Source organism: Hermetia illucens, chromosome 3, assembly GCF_905115235.1.
Source record: "Hermetia illucens chromosome 3, iHerIll2.2.curated.20191125, whole genome shotgun sequence".
NCBI lineage: Eukaryota > Metazoa > Arthropoda > Insecta > Diptera > Stratiomyidae > Hermetia > Hermetia illucens.
This window is the reverse complement of record NC_051851.1, coordinates 16,699,357-16,714,025: the sequence shown is the minus strand read 5'-3', so window position 1 is coordinate 16,714,025 and position 14,669 is coordinate 16,699,357. Positions and strand designations below refer to the sequence as shown.

General features: G+C 46.6%; 1 protein-coding gene across 2 annotated transcripts in view; it reads right to left on the bottom strand.

Moving 5' to 3' along the window:
* The window catches only part of LOC119651360 (probable cytochrome P450 9f2), a 109,169-nt gene that overhangs the window by 76,585 nt on the left and 17,915 nt on the right, over window positions 1-14,669 (bottom strand). The window lies entirely within an intron of this gene.

The window sequence follows — 14,669 nt, the reverse complement described above, 5'->3', positions numbered from 1 at the left end:
GGTTCATCAACTTGTGCTCAAAGGTGTGGGACAGCGAATCAGTGCCTGACGACTGGCAAAGAGACATTATCTGTCTCATACATAAAAAGAGGGATACCACGCAGTGCAGCAATTATAGAGGTATCACGTTGCTGAGTACAATCTATAAGATATTCTCCGCTATCTTGCTAGGCCGGATAGCCTCACACGCCCAGAAATCATTGGCTCCTATGCGTCCTATATCGTTTGGCGAGTCGATAATCGAGTCAAAATCAGCGGTAAAATACCTCGGGTTGACTCTTGACTCAAAGATGAGCTTTTTTGAACAAATCAAAGCAGCAGCGAAAAAGGCTGCGGCTGGAGTTTCGGCGTTAAGTAGGCTAATGGCAAACATTGGGGGTCCTACGTCTAGCAGGCGACGTCTCCAGATGAGTTCAACGCAGTCTGTCCTGCTCTACGGCGCAGAGGTATGGACTGGCGCTCTTAACAAGGAGGTATATCGTAAACGTCTCCCGCAAGTACAGAGACGGGGAGCTTTGCGGGTGGCGTCTGCATACCGCACTCTCTCTGAACCGGCCGTGATGGTGATCGCGGGAGTGATCCCCATTGCCCTTCTTGCTAAGGAGCGTCAAGCCATATACAAGCACAAGGGAGATGAGCCAAGGGAGGTGGTTGCTCGTGAAGAACGGCAACGCACTCTAGACGAGTGGCAGCTCTCGTGGCAAAATGAAACTAGAGACAGATGGACTGCGCGGTTCATCGGCAACTTAGGTGCGTGGCTGAATCGGAAGCATGGTAAGACTGACTATTTCCTTACCCAATTTTGAAGTGGGCATGGAAGTTTTCAGTCTTACCTGCACAAGATTGGAAAGGCGTGATCTCCGAATTGTGTGTTTTGCAATCGAGTTGTGGACGACGCTCACCACACTTTTTTTCTTGTGGAAAATGGGATGGAGTTCGTCAGTAGCTCTATTTAAACACAGGGGATCTCTCTCCAGACAACATTGTCGAGGAGATGCTGAGGACTGCCGATTACGTTCGGGCCCTTCTCGTTGCTAAGAAGATAGAACTCGACCGGTGGAGAAGCCGAATGGCAGGGGGTTCCTTGAACTGACAGATCCAGCCCGGAAAGTCTATTAGGGCAATATCTATGGTAGAAAAAGAAGACGAGACAGACTCTGTCTGAGATCGAGCGATGGCGTAGGTCAGGACACCAGACAGCTTTTAGGGATATCGAATTGGTGGACCTCGGCGCAAAACCGGGATGTCTGGGGTTCCTTATTAGGGCAGGCCTATACCGGATATCAGTTGTTACGCCGTAGATTATGATGGTGATGTTTAGCAAATCGGATATTCCCATCATCATGGGAACGCCATAAACTAGTCTATTGCACAGTACAGGATATAATATTAGAAGGAATAATCTATAAAAGATTGCGCCCCGTGGTTCAAAATTGTCAACCACTAATACCGTCAAATCGGTTACCGTCTTCGTCGAAAATGCAGTACTTCGTACTAGGGTAGGTCCGGCAAGTAATGTACCCTAATTATACTGGATGTGTGAAATGCATTTAAGTCGGCCAATTGGCGCTTAATAAGGAGGAAGTTGGCGATGATCGATACACGTAACCATAGATAACTTACCTGGGCTACACTTATTACTATTTATTTTAGAGAGATACACTATCGGCACTATCGGCACTAACGGCTGAACTTTGCCGACGAAGACACAAACGAGTGGCTCAGGCAGTACTGCTCCTCCCTTAACGATGTGTGGGAGGGTGCGCGACTAACCTTGAAAAGGGTCTCTGAGCTGCCATCGATCAAAAAGTGCTTTCTCTGGCTTCCAGAAGAAGAGCGAAATGGTGTCGGGGTTCTGGAACAACTTGGTGTACAGAACAACCTTAACACTTCCACCTGGTTGCTGCTAGGCAGCAAAACAGGAGAGAGAACCGATAGGCCGGGAACTTTTCTCACTATCGGCGTTCCCGAACCTGATGTTAAGACAGTTCGGGAAAAATCGGGTTGCCGGCTCTACTATGGGCTGGGGACCGTCACGTTACAAGTGTCGGCTCCTAAAACCATTGAAGGGGACATGCAGCCCCCGGCATCTACATCTGAAACATAAATGAGGTGCCACATTTCCCAATTAAATTTGCAGCATTGTAAAGCGGCGACTGCACTTATCAGTCGTCGGATCAATAGCTGCAAGACATTTATATACCTCATACAAGAACTGTGGGTTGTTGGTGGGGCAATCAGGGGCCTAAACTTCCAACATGGTGACCTATTGTATGCCAATGGAAGCGATCGACCCAGCACCTGCATGGTAGTCTCCAAAGACTTCCAGGCTAACCTGGTTAACGATCTATGTGATGGCGACACCACATCGGCTAAGCTAACCATAAAAAGTCAACAGGGAGATAAAGAGATACTATGGTCTCTGCATACTTCCCCCTACGACGCAGAAGACGTTCCCAGTGGAACATTCATCAGAGCTATCCAATATGCCAAAAGTAGAGGCATGGGGGTAATAGCAGGATGTGATGTCAACGCTCACCACATATGCTGGGGAAGTTCGAACATCAATGCAAGAGGATCGAGACTACTGGAGTATGTAGTAGGAACCGATTTGCAGATCCTAAATGTGGGTAATGAACCCACTTTCTTCAACGTGGTCAGGCGAGAGGTCATCGACATCACGGTGGCATCTCCTGACATCGCGGCTCTGATCGGAGAGTATCAAACGATATCACACTCTCGGATCACAGACGCATTGATTTCGTTATGGGCATGGATCTACCTCCACCCACTCCATTTCGGAATCCGAGGAAGACAGATTGGGTAATGTATCAAACAGAATTGAACGCCCGAGTCACGATCCCTGGGAGGCGCATCAAATCCATTGCTGGAATTGAGAAGACAACCCAGATGATCACAACTAGAATGAGAGAAGCTTTCGAAGAAAGCTGTCCACTCAAGATGCCAAAGAAGGGTAAAACACCATGGTGGAACTCGGATTTGGCAAAACAGAGGAGAACGACAAGGATGCTCTTTAATCGTGCTCTGAAGGGCGAATCAAGCACTAGCTGGAATCGCTATAAAGAGGCACAGAAGGCTCTAAAGAAGAGCATAAGATCGGCTAAACGATCATCTTGGAGACGCTTTTGCGAAGAGACTAACTCTCTTGAGGCAACCTCAAAGCTGAAGCGGATTCTGGTCAAAAAACGTAGCCAGAAACTGGGTTACTTACGTTTACAGAATGGGAAGTACACAGAAAGCGATGAAGAAACGGCCAATCATTTGCTTGAAGTACACTTCCCAGGCAGCATCCAAAATCTAATCTCGGGGCCAACAGGTGAAATGGGCATTTAACTCGTTCCACAGATATAAGTCTACAGGTCCGGATGGCATCATTCCTGCGCTAGTAATAGAAGGAATGGATGCCCTGGGTCGACACATTCGGAATATATATCGGGCATGCCTAGCACACACTTATATTCCAATTATATGGCGGGATGTGAAGATGTTGTTCATTCCCAAACCAGGAAAACCCACCTACACAGACGCAAAAAGCTTTCGACCGATCAGCCTAACGTCCTTTCTGCTAAAAGGACTAGAAAGATTAGTAGATCGGTTCATAAGGGATACACACATTCCTAAATGGCCACTTCACCATAGGCAACACGCCTACCAGAAAGGCAAATCCACGGAACTTACGGCAAAAATTGAAAAGGCGATGTCCGATAAAGAATACGCCTTAGGCGCATTCATGGACATCGAAGGTGCTTCAATTATGCCTCATTTGCGGCAATTTGTGATGCGGCAAGACAGCATGGAATCGAACCGCTGCTAATCAGTTGGTCCTTCACATGCTACAGTGGAGAAAAATCCACATATCGGTCGACCAGAAGTCTATTGAAGCAGGATGTCTCAGGGGCTGCCCACAGGGAGGGGTTCTCTCTCCACTGTTATGGCTCTTGGTGATGGATACCCTGCTGTGGCTCCTGGAGGACAAAAAAGTCTTCGCGCAAGCATTTGCGGACGACCTAGCCGTAATAATTACCGGCAAATTTGCGGACACAGTATGTGACCGCTTGAATGCAACTCTGCATGTAATCCACAGCTGGTGCCTCACGGTGAACGCTAGAAAGACTGGACTAGTTATGTTCACTAGGAACGTCAGGTGGAGCAGCTATACGCTACCCACCTTAGCAGGGGTGGAAATCCAGCTGGCACAAACAGTCAAGTACTTAGGAGTACATTTCGACTCCAAGTTAACGTGGAAGCATCATATCCAGGAACAATACCAGAAATCCTGCAGATTGCTCTGGTGCTGTAGGAATGCGATAGGTAAGACCTGGGGACTTTCACTTAAACGGATATATTGGATGTATACATCCATAATAAAACCCATTTTGATGTATGCATGCATCGTCTGGTGGCGAAGACTGAACTTTGCTAACAGCAGGAAGCTGCTAACGCAGATTCAGAGACTTGGTTGCCTTAGTTTTACTGGAGCAATGAGTACTACGCCGACTGCGGCACTTGAAGCTATCCTAAATTTACCCCCCATCCACTTGGAGGTGAAACGGAAAGCAGCCAACGACGCATATAGGCTCGATACCATTGGGGCGTGGAAAGGCGCATCCAGTAACCCTGATGCCGACCGATCATATGGTTTCCAGATTCGTCTTTGAAAAGACATACACTGTCGTAATCACCGAAAGAGAAGAATGGTCGGCAAGTGGCCATGAGTCTTTTTAGATTACAGACCTAATAATCTTCACCGACGGGTCAGTCACGGAGGATGGATCGGGTGCAGGTGTGTTCTCGGAGAATCCGATTATAGAACTGGCCAGACCCCTCGGAAAAATGACGACCATATTCCAGGCGGAGATATATGCCATTTCATTGGCAGCAGAAGAATGTCTGCGACAAAAATGAAGGGGTCGCACCATTCGAATCTGTTCCGACAGTCGGGCGGCATTATCGGCACTAGATGGCAACAACATATCAAGCCAGTTGGTGTGGAGTTGTCATCAAGTGCTGCTGAAACTTGGCCGACTGAACGAAACATTCCTGATGTGGGTGCCGGGGCACTCTAACATCGCCGGTAATGAGGGGGCTGATAGACTGGCTCGCCGAGGGTCTGGATCCACAATGGTGGGCCCAGAACCAGCTCTTGGAATCCGACCATCTACTGTCAAGTCTACTCTGAAAGGTGAAATTGCAAGGATTCACGCAACCGAGTGGAGAAATTTGGACTCTTACCGGCAAGCGAAAATCCTTGTGAAGGAGCCTAGGGCCACTAGAGCGGCATTTTTGTTGTCCCTTAAGAAGGGGGACATGAAAACCCTAGTAGGGCTTTTGACGGGACACTGCCCCTTAAACTACCATATGGAAAAGATTGGGGTAGTGGTTTCGGCTCTGTGCAGCCAATGTGAGGAGGAGGAAGAGACTGCCCTGCACTTTTTATGCAGCTGCCCGGCATCCTCAGATCTCAGACGAAGACACCTTGGCAAGGTTTTCTTCAATGAAGAATCTGCACACTCTCTGCCTCTTGAGAATGTTCTCAGATTCGCTAAAGCCTGCGAACACCGTAGGCGGGAAGCCATTGAATAGGCAACTTACGGGGATAGTACAATGGACCTAATAATGGCCTGAGTGCTCGGAGCTGCGGCTCCCCCCATTTAACTAAACTAACTAACTAAGGGTAGTTTTTCAGAATTTATTAGAAAAAAAATGAGATGAAATTATATTCAAATTTGTCCATCTGAAAGCGTCCAAGTATGTAGGAAGGTATATTGATTTTTTACGAATGTTTTATAAATAAAAACTTTGCAGAATAAAAGATGTACACTTTCCGGAAAATATGACTCCGAAGCTAGTGAGCATTGAAGAATTTTTGCAAAAAAAATGAGCCACCGGAAAACGTGTTTTGACATTGACTTGCAGGCCGTGATGCAGTAGACGAAATCTCTAAGGTCTAGTTAGGGCGATCAGATCCGAGTCTGCACGGGGGCTCATCCGGTGTCTGGTACCTTGGGAACCAGGATAAGATTTTGAACTGACGTCTCAGGAAAATTCCTAAGGGATGTGTTTTCTGCCGGGTTGTGTGCGGTTGGTCTGTGCTCAAATGCATTTATATGGGAGCCTTCACTTAAGCAATAGATTCACAGGATACTTTCGCAAGGGCAGACCATCATCAAACCAGAAATTATCCTAGTAGCACTAAGCAGAAAAGCAGAAGATGGTTATCGAAGGTCGAGGTCGAATATAACATGCCCCTAATCAAACAATTTAGGCACCCTCTGCCATATTCACCAGGGGTCACATAATCTCTCCTAAAGACAATATTTGAATCTAGTTCGCATGCCCAACATTGAGCACTCTAAAAATAGCGTTAATTTGCTACGAACAAATTGAAAGATGTTGTTCCTATTAGAGGTCAGCGTCGCAAGTACCATAGATAGAATTCGCAATTCTTATCTGGGTATGTACGCATCTATTTCTCTGCAAAAAAAAAGCACTTCAAATCCGAGAACCCCGGGTTGTCAATTGGCAGAATATGTATTCAAAATACAATTTGGAAATGAAATTAACCTTGAACTCGGAAGCTTTCGAATAATAGTTGATGGAGCCATGTTTCATGCCGGTCTCTTATCAAATCTAAATCTGTAGTTAATGAACATACGTAAATACATAGTACGGATTCTCACGTGCCAGATATATGTTATCGTGATTACAGAGAGGTCTCTAAGAGTAGCATGCAAACAAATAGATAGCGGGGTAGATTTTTTATGATGGTACTTAAAATTTGCCCATCATTGTTTACTTCACTCTTGAGTGGTTTTATAAATACGTACTCCAGTAAGAGGTGGGAAAATTGCTTACTAAGGCTTACTAAGCATATTTAAATTAGGAAGAACTTCTCCATTTATACTTATGTATATACCCCACACTTTTCAGTGTTGTTTCCTATGCTCTATATCGGCAGAGAAATGAAATAGGGGTTGATTTCGAAAATATGTAAAATTGATATCATGGCTTGAAACCAAAGTACTACTAGTACTACTAGGAGAAAACCCAGGCAGGTCAGGAGTGAAGGCAGGACCCAGGAAGCCCGTCATTAGCTATGCTAGTGCGGTCAAGGGCATTCGACTGGCCATACTGCCAAAAAGGTTTCCCGAGCAAATACTCACTCGAGAGGAACAGGAAATCATTGAGGAACTGGTCGTCAAGCAGATGATCAAGGGTTGGACGTCGAAATTGGTGTTCACCAGGATACGCTTTCGACCAGGCCTTATACTGGTGGACTACGCGACGGAAGGCACCGCAGAATGGGTTAGAACCATAATTCCTAGATTGCCAGGCTGGGAAGGGGTAGAACTGTCAACATGTGCTGGGGATGATATACCAGGAGCCCACATGGTGACAGTTTTTCTGCCAAAGGCCGCGGCAGTAGAAACGGAAGACCTTATGAGACTCCTAATTGCTCAGAATGAAGATCTCCATACTCGACTATGGAGAGTCTTCAGAAGCAAGGTGGAGGGAAAGGGTAAACTCCTCACGATTGGGGTAGATGACCGATCCCTAGAGGCAATTAAACGTCGGAGTTGTCATATCAACTACCGATTTGGCAATATACCCGTGCATGTGCACAAGGAAAAGCCAAGGAAAGAGACCTCGGAGGAGGCATCGGGTGAAAAATTTACCGAGGTCCCTGAAGAAGTCGCGGAAGCCATAGAGGCGGAAAGAACTGGATCAACCAGGGAAATAGACCTACTGCCCAGTGAAGAGCAGAAGCTGGACGACCTAGACCTAGGACTCCTAGAGCTCGGGGTGGACAGCGACGCGCAGGAAAGCGCCATGTCGGAAGAGGAGGGTGACACTCCGACAGTGGAGAAGAGCTCCAAACAATAACGAAGCCAATGGCCAGCATTAGGATAGCCCAGATAAACCTCCACCATGCGAGAGCTGCATCTGCAGTGATTGCAAGGCAAAATTCCAAGGAGAACATTGGAATAGTGCTGGCTCAGGAGCCCTGGGTGTACCGGGGGCAGATTCGCGGTCTGCAAGGAGGAGACATGCAGGTAATTTGGGACTCCTCTTGTGAAAAACCAAGATCTTGCATAATTTTCAAACGTAATTTAAAATACATATGTCTTTCAGAGTTCTTAACCGGGGACCTTGTGGCTATCCAAGTCTCATTGGAAGCCGGGAGGAGCACTCGAGAGGCAGCTGACGGAGTATTGCGAGGAGAGGGCGTTACCACTTCTTCTCGGCTGCGATACCAACGCCCACCACGAAGTGTGGGGAAGTAGCGACACTAATCGTAGAGGTGAGTACCTTCTCGAATTTATCCTTAACAATAATATATAAACACTCCAACATTTGTGACCAGCACCAGACAAGAGGTACTAGATATAACTCTAGGAAATACCCTAATGAACAGGATGGTCAGGAATTGGAGGGTGTCGGATGAACCCTCAATGTCTGATCACAGGATACTCAGATTCGACATTGAGGGTAACTCCGAAATAAAAAGAATAATAAGGAATCCCAAGAGAACGGATTGGGAATCCTACACAACGCACCTGAGCAACAACATTGCCCACCTTCAAGGGGGCGGTGACATCAGGTGCGAACTGGAATTAGAAACGGTGGTGGAAAATCTCAACACAATCGTCATTGACGCATATGAGGCCAGCTGTTCGGCTAAGACAGTAAAGTCATCAAGGGATGTACCACGGTGGAACAAGAACTTAGCCAGAATGAGAACAGAGGTACGAAAACTCTTTAACTGGGCAAAACAAACCGGGGACTGGCAGAGGTATAAAAATGCACTGGCTGCGTATAGCAACGCGATCAGGGAAGCGAAACGGAACAGCTTTAGGGAATTCTGTGAAGGGGTTGAACAGATCACAGAAACAACCAGGCTGTACAAGGCTGTAACCAAAGACGAGGGAATATCCTCTGTCTGCTTGAAAAAGGAAGATGGGACACCTGCTTCTCAGAACTCATTTCCCGGGGTCCTACCCCTCGGCGGCAGGCGACAACAATCTGCCTGACACCCCAACAACGAATAAAAGGGCAAGGAAAGAGAGCTGGAAACTAGCAAAAGAGGTATGCTCAAAAGCTAGGCTAAGATGGGCAGTGGGAACTTTTAAACCAATGAAATCTCCCGGAGTAGATGACATTTTCCCAGCACTTATCCAGAGAGGCCTAGGAATTATCTTAGAGTCTTTTCTGAGGGTGGCAAGGGGGAGCATAGCACTAGGTTACATACCAAGGGCATGGAGACGGGCAAAAGTGGTCTTTATTCCGAAAGCGGGTAAAAAGGATCCTTTTCACCCTAAATCTTTCAGACCAATCTGCCTAACACCGTTCGTACTCAAAACGGTGGAGAAGGTCATAGACAACTATATTAGAACTAATGTTCTAAAGCGTAATCCCCTACATCACTGTCAACACGCTTACCGGGCAGGACGGTCAACTGAAACTGCTCTGTATCAGCTGACAGAGGTACTACGGGACGCCATAGAAACAAAAGAAATTGCACTGTGCGCGTTTTTGGATATCGAAGGAGCATTCGACAACACATCGCACACAGAGATACAGGATGCCCTGAGCCGCAAAGGAGTGGGAAACACCCTGGCACTCTGGATGGGCAAAATGCTAGAAAGCAGACAAATAGAGGTACAAACAGGTACAAATTCTATTATCATTAACACCACTCAAGGCTGTCCACAGGGTGGAGTACCATCGCCGCTGATGTGGAGTATGGTAGTGGATGAACTCCTGGACGTGCTAACTAATACTGGAATACAAGTCCAGGGCTACGCGGACGACATTGTTCTAATCTGTAGGGGCAAATATGAAGATACCCTATATGATAGAATCCAAACTGGATTAAGGGTTACTAGTGCCTGGTGCAGGAAGGTGGGACTGCGGATCAACCCAACCAAAACCACCATAGTACCATTCACTAGGAGGCGTAAGCTGGATCACCTGAAAGCCATAACATTACATGATATGGAGGTGAAACGAGAAACAGAGGTCAAATATTTGGAAATCACGCTAGACCAAAAATTACTCTGGAAGACACATGTCGGAAACACTTGTCGGAAAGCCACGAGGGCTCTGATGACTTGCAGATCCATAGCAGGAAAAAATGGGGTTGCAGCCCGAAGATACTACTTTGGATATATACTGCAATAGTAAGGCCAATGACTACCTATGGAGCGGTAATCTGGGCAGAAAGAACCCAACTCAGCACACAAGCCAGGGAATCACATAAGCTCCAAAGGCTGGCTTGCGTGTGTATCAGTGGGACAATGAGGACATGCCCAACGGCATCCCTGGAGGTCCTTCTGGGATTGACCCCTCTCCATCTGCACATACAGATGCAGGCAAGGTATGAGTGAGGCGGGGAGCTGCCTAAATCGAAGGAAGATTGATATCCTTTCTAGGCGGTATCCCGAATTACTGATACCGAGGGACAACATGACAACGAGGTTTCACTTCGATAAGAAGTTTGAAACACGTTGGAGTAACAAGACAAACTGGGAGAGCGTGGCTGCGACATACGGCTTAAACCAGCAACTGATTTCTTGGTACACTGACGGATCCCTCACAGCAGAGGGAGCGGGTGCCGGTATCATTGGTCCAAGGATACTTTGAGCTACTTTGAGCCAATGGGCAGGTACACTAGCATATTCCAGGCGGAAATATACGCCATAGAAAAATGTGCCTCCTTTAATATGCAAAGGAACTACAGAGGGCAGAACATAGCTATTCTCACCGATAGCCAAGCAGCGATCAAGGCACTTAGGTCCAACCAGGTGAACTCTAAACTGGTATGGGAATGCCTTGAGAGACTGAATACACTCGGCTCGTCCAACAAGGTCTGGATACTTTGGGTTCCAGGCCATGCTGGGTTGGAAGGCAATGAGGCTGCGGATGAACTATCCACGAAGGGAGCAGGAATGCCTTTACACGGGCCAGAACCCTTCTGTGGAATCGGGAAGGGTTTCATGGCTATAAATCTAAGAAACGAAGAGAAACGGTTGAAGGAACTATATTGGGCGGACCTACCAGGGATCGAGCAGTCCAGGGTGCTTATTGGGGGATACGAACCCATGCGTACAAAGGATTGCTTAAACCTCACCAAAAAGAACCTTCGAATCATAGTGGGAATTCTCACTGGTCATTGTCGGCTGAACTACCACCTAGGGAAGCTAGGGATATCTACGGACACTGCCTGCAGGTTCTGTGAGGAGGAGGACGAGACCTCTATGCACATCCTGGGACAGTGTCCGACACTTCTGCAAAGTAGGTCGATACATCTGGGAGAACACTTAATACCAGATGCAAAGCTGAAACTTCTGGAAGTGGGGAACATACTAAAGTTCCTAACGGTTACAGGCCTGCTTGAGATACTATGATCAACAGGTACACTATAACCAGTAAAAGGGGCACAATAGTTCTTCAAGGACGCGGTACGACTTTCCCTTAACAGAATAATAATGATAATAGTCGAATCCGACACACGTCAGTCTGTAAGAGACATTGCAGAGAAACTGGGCGTACACTGGTCGACAGTGTCCTGGCACTTGCAACAACTTGGAAAGGTGAAAAAGCTCGACAAATTGGTTCCGTAAGCCCTTACAGAGCAAAACATGGCGCTTCGAATGAAAATTTGCAGTTCTTTACTCTCCCGCAACAGAGGCGATCCCTTTTTGCACAGAATAGTGATATGTGATGAAAAGTGGATATTATACGAGAATCGTCGCCAATCGGCACAATGACTAAATGCTAATAAGCCACCGAAGCATATGCCGAAACCGAACCTCCATTTGAAGAAGGCAATGGTGACTACAGCTCGAGTTATCCACTATTCTTTCTGGCACCTGGAGAAACGATAAATGCACAGAAATACTGTGCCCAACTCGAGGAAATGCACCAAAAATTGAGTATTCACCGGCCGAGATTAGTCAACAGAGATGGTGTCATACTCCTTCACGACAATGCACGACCTCATGTTTCGATCGAGGGTGCGGAGTCGTGACGGATAATCAACCCGTGGAAGGTTCTTTTTATAAAAGAGGGACCTGGTGAATTTGCGTTGTACAGCTTCAAGAACGCGGCCGTCACGGATGCGGTATGGGGACCAGACTACACAGCAATATTCAAGGATGTTTTTGACAAGGGAATTGAAGAGTGTTAAGGAGGGCTGGATTGAGGTAAAGTCGGACGAGGAACGTAGGATAAAACCAGACATTTTGGAAGCTCTATTGATGATGTCAACGAAGTGGGAATTGAAACGAAATTTATCGTCGAATATTACACCCAGGTCTTTGAAGGAGGTCAGTAGTGAAAGGGGTTGACCACTGAGAGAATAGGAAAAGGATGATGGGGAGGGTTTAAGGGAATAGCGCATCCAGTGGCATTTGTTGACATTCAGTGTTAGCTAGTTGACCGAACACCAATGGGCTAAATTATCAAGGTTGGATTGTAAGAGAGCACAGTCCAATGGAGACGAAACAGAGGCAAACAATTTAAGGTCGTCTGCGTAAAGCAAATACGGACAGGTGGGGATGGAGGCGAGGTCATTGATAAAAAACAGGAAGATTAGAGGGCCAAGCATAGAGCCTTGGGGAACACCAGAGGAAGGAGAGAAGGAACCAGATGAGTGACCATGAAAAGAAACTTTGCAGGAATGGTATGAGAGACAGGAGGAAAGCCAGGAGATGACTGAAGGAGGGAAGTCTAGCGAAGAAGGTTTAGAGAGGAGAATGTTATGGTCAACGGTGTCAAAGGCTTTGGAGAAATCAGTATAAACAGCATGTACCTCCTGTCGTGAATTCAAGCGTTTAGCAACAAAGTTGGTAAAGACCAGAAGATTTGAAGTCGTTGATCTATGTTTCACGAAACCATGCTGCTCTTTGACAATGAGGTGACCGAAGTGCGCGGTCAACCAGTCGTTGAAGTATCTTTCTAGGATTTTGGAGCAAAAGGAGAGAAGAGAAATGGGGCGGTAGTTTACAGCAAGGGAAGGGTCTCCGCTCTTGAAGATAGGAATGATAAGGGCCTCTTTCCAGAGGCGGGGAAAGTAGCATTCGTCTAGACTTTTGATGTAGATTATACACAGGGTGAGGGAAATGTGTTTTCTACAGTTAAAGAAGAAGGGATTAGGAAGCCCATCGGAGCCAGGTCCGACATTGGGGTCAAGCTCAACCAAGGAAGGCGTAAGGAGAGGAATGGCTAATGATTCGGAGAAATCTGTGGTTATGAAAGGTGTAGAGGGTGAAGGGCTCGAGGGAGAAAACACTGAAGAGAAGTAGGTGCAGAGAAGGTCGCAGGATTGTTGTGGGGAGTTGGCAGTGGAGTCAGCGAAGCTGATAGAAGAAGGGACAGATTGAGTTGGATTACGAGAGTTGCGAGCGTGAGACCAAAAGGGTTTTAAGTTACCGCGGGCAAGGGCGGCTTCGACGCTCAATAGGTACCTTTTACGCGCCTTTCTCACCATTGACTTCACAGTAGATCGTATAGCCTTAAAGTGAGCAAGGTCGGCGTCATTTTTAGAAGCCCGAAACTTCTTCCACAGTGTATGTTTCAAGCGAATGTTAATATGAAGTTCCGTTGTGAACCAAGTTGGGTACGAACGTAGGCAGGGAGGGGAAAAAGGGACATAACAGGAAAGGAGATCAGAGAGGATATTGTAGAAGGTGTTAAGAGCTTGATCACACGATGAATTACTTAATATATGTACCCAGTTGAAAGACGCTAAAGCTGAGTTCAGACCGTCAAAATTGGCTTTGCGGAAGTTGAACTTAGCGGGTTTACGCTTGGTTTTGGGTTTTGAACGAGGGACTCCGCTTGAAATTCAACCGCGGGATAGTGAGCGTCGGTTTTTACGGGGATGTGCCGGGAAATAAAGAGAGATAGCGCCAGGAAATAAGGTAGGTAGCGAATTTCGAACAAACTGACTGTTTTGTGTACTTAGACACAATTCCCGGAAACAATAATAACGAAATAGATGAAATCAAACGGATCATTCTTCCGAACCAAAAATTTTACATCTCACTGCCAAAGATTTATATTCACTGGCTTGGCTGTCAACGAATACTTGATTAAGATATATCCTGCCAACTTTAACGTACCAAATAAACCTGAACCTGGTATAGCAACACCTCCTTCGGATCCAGAGCTTTTGAATCTTCTTAGGGTATTCCTTATCTATAGCAAAAGTTGCCTAAAAGGGCTTGAAAAAACCCTTTTCCAGAAATTTTAGTGAAAGATTCAACATACAGTCAAGATGGGAAGACAACGTATTTGAGGAGCATTACTCTGACTTGTGTTTTCTGTAAAGATATTTCTTCTTCTTATCTTTCCTTCATCATCATTATCATCAACGGCGCAACAACCGGTACCCGATCTAGGCCTGCCTTAGTAAGGAGCTCAAGACACCTCGGTTGTGCACCGAGGTCCACCAATTTGACATCCCTAAAAGCTGTCTGGCTTCTTGACGTATGCCATCGCTCCATCTCAGGCAGGGTCTGCCTCGTCTACTTTTCCTACTATAGATATTGCCCTCTTAGACTTTCCGGGCTGCATCATCCTCATCCATACGAATTAGGCGACCCGTCCACTGCAACCTGTTGAGCCGGATTTTATCCACAATC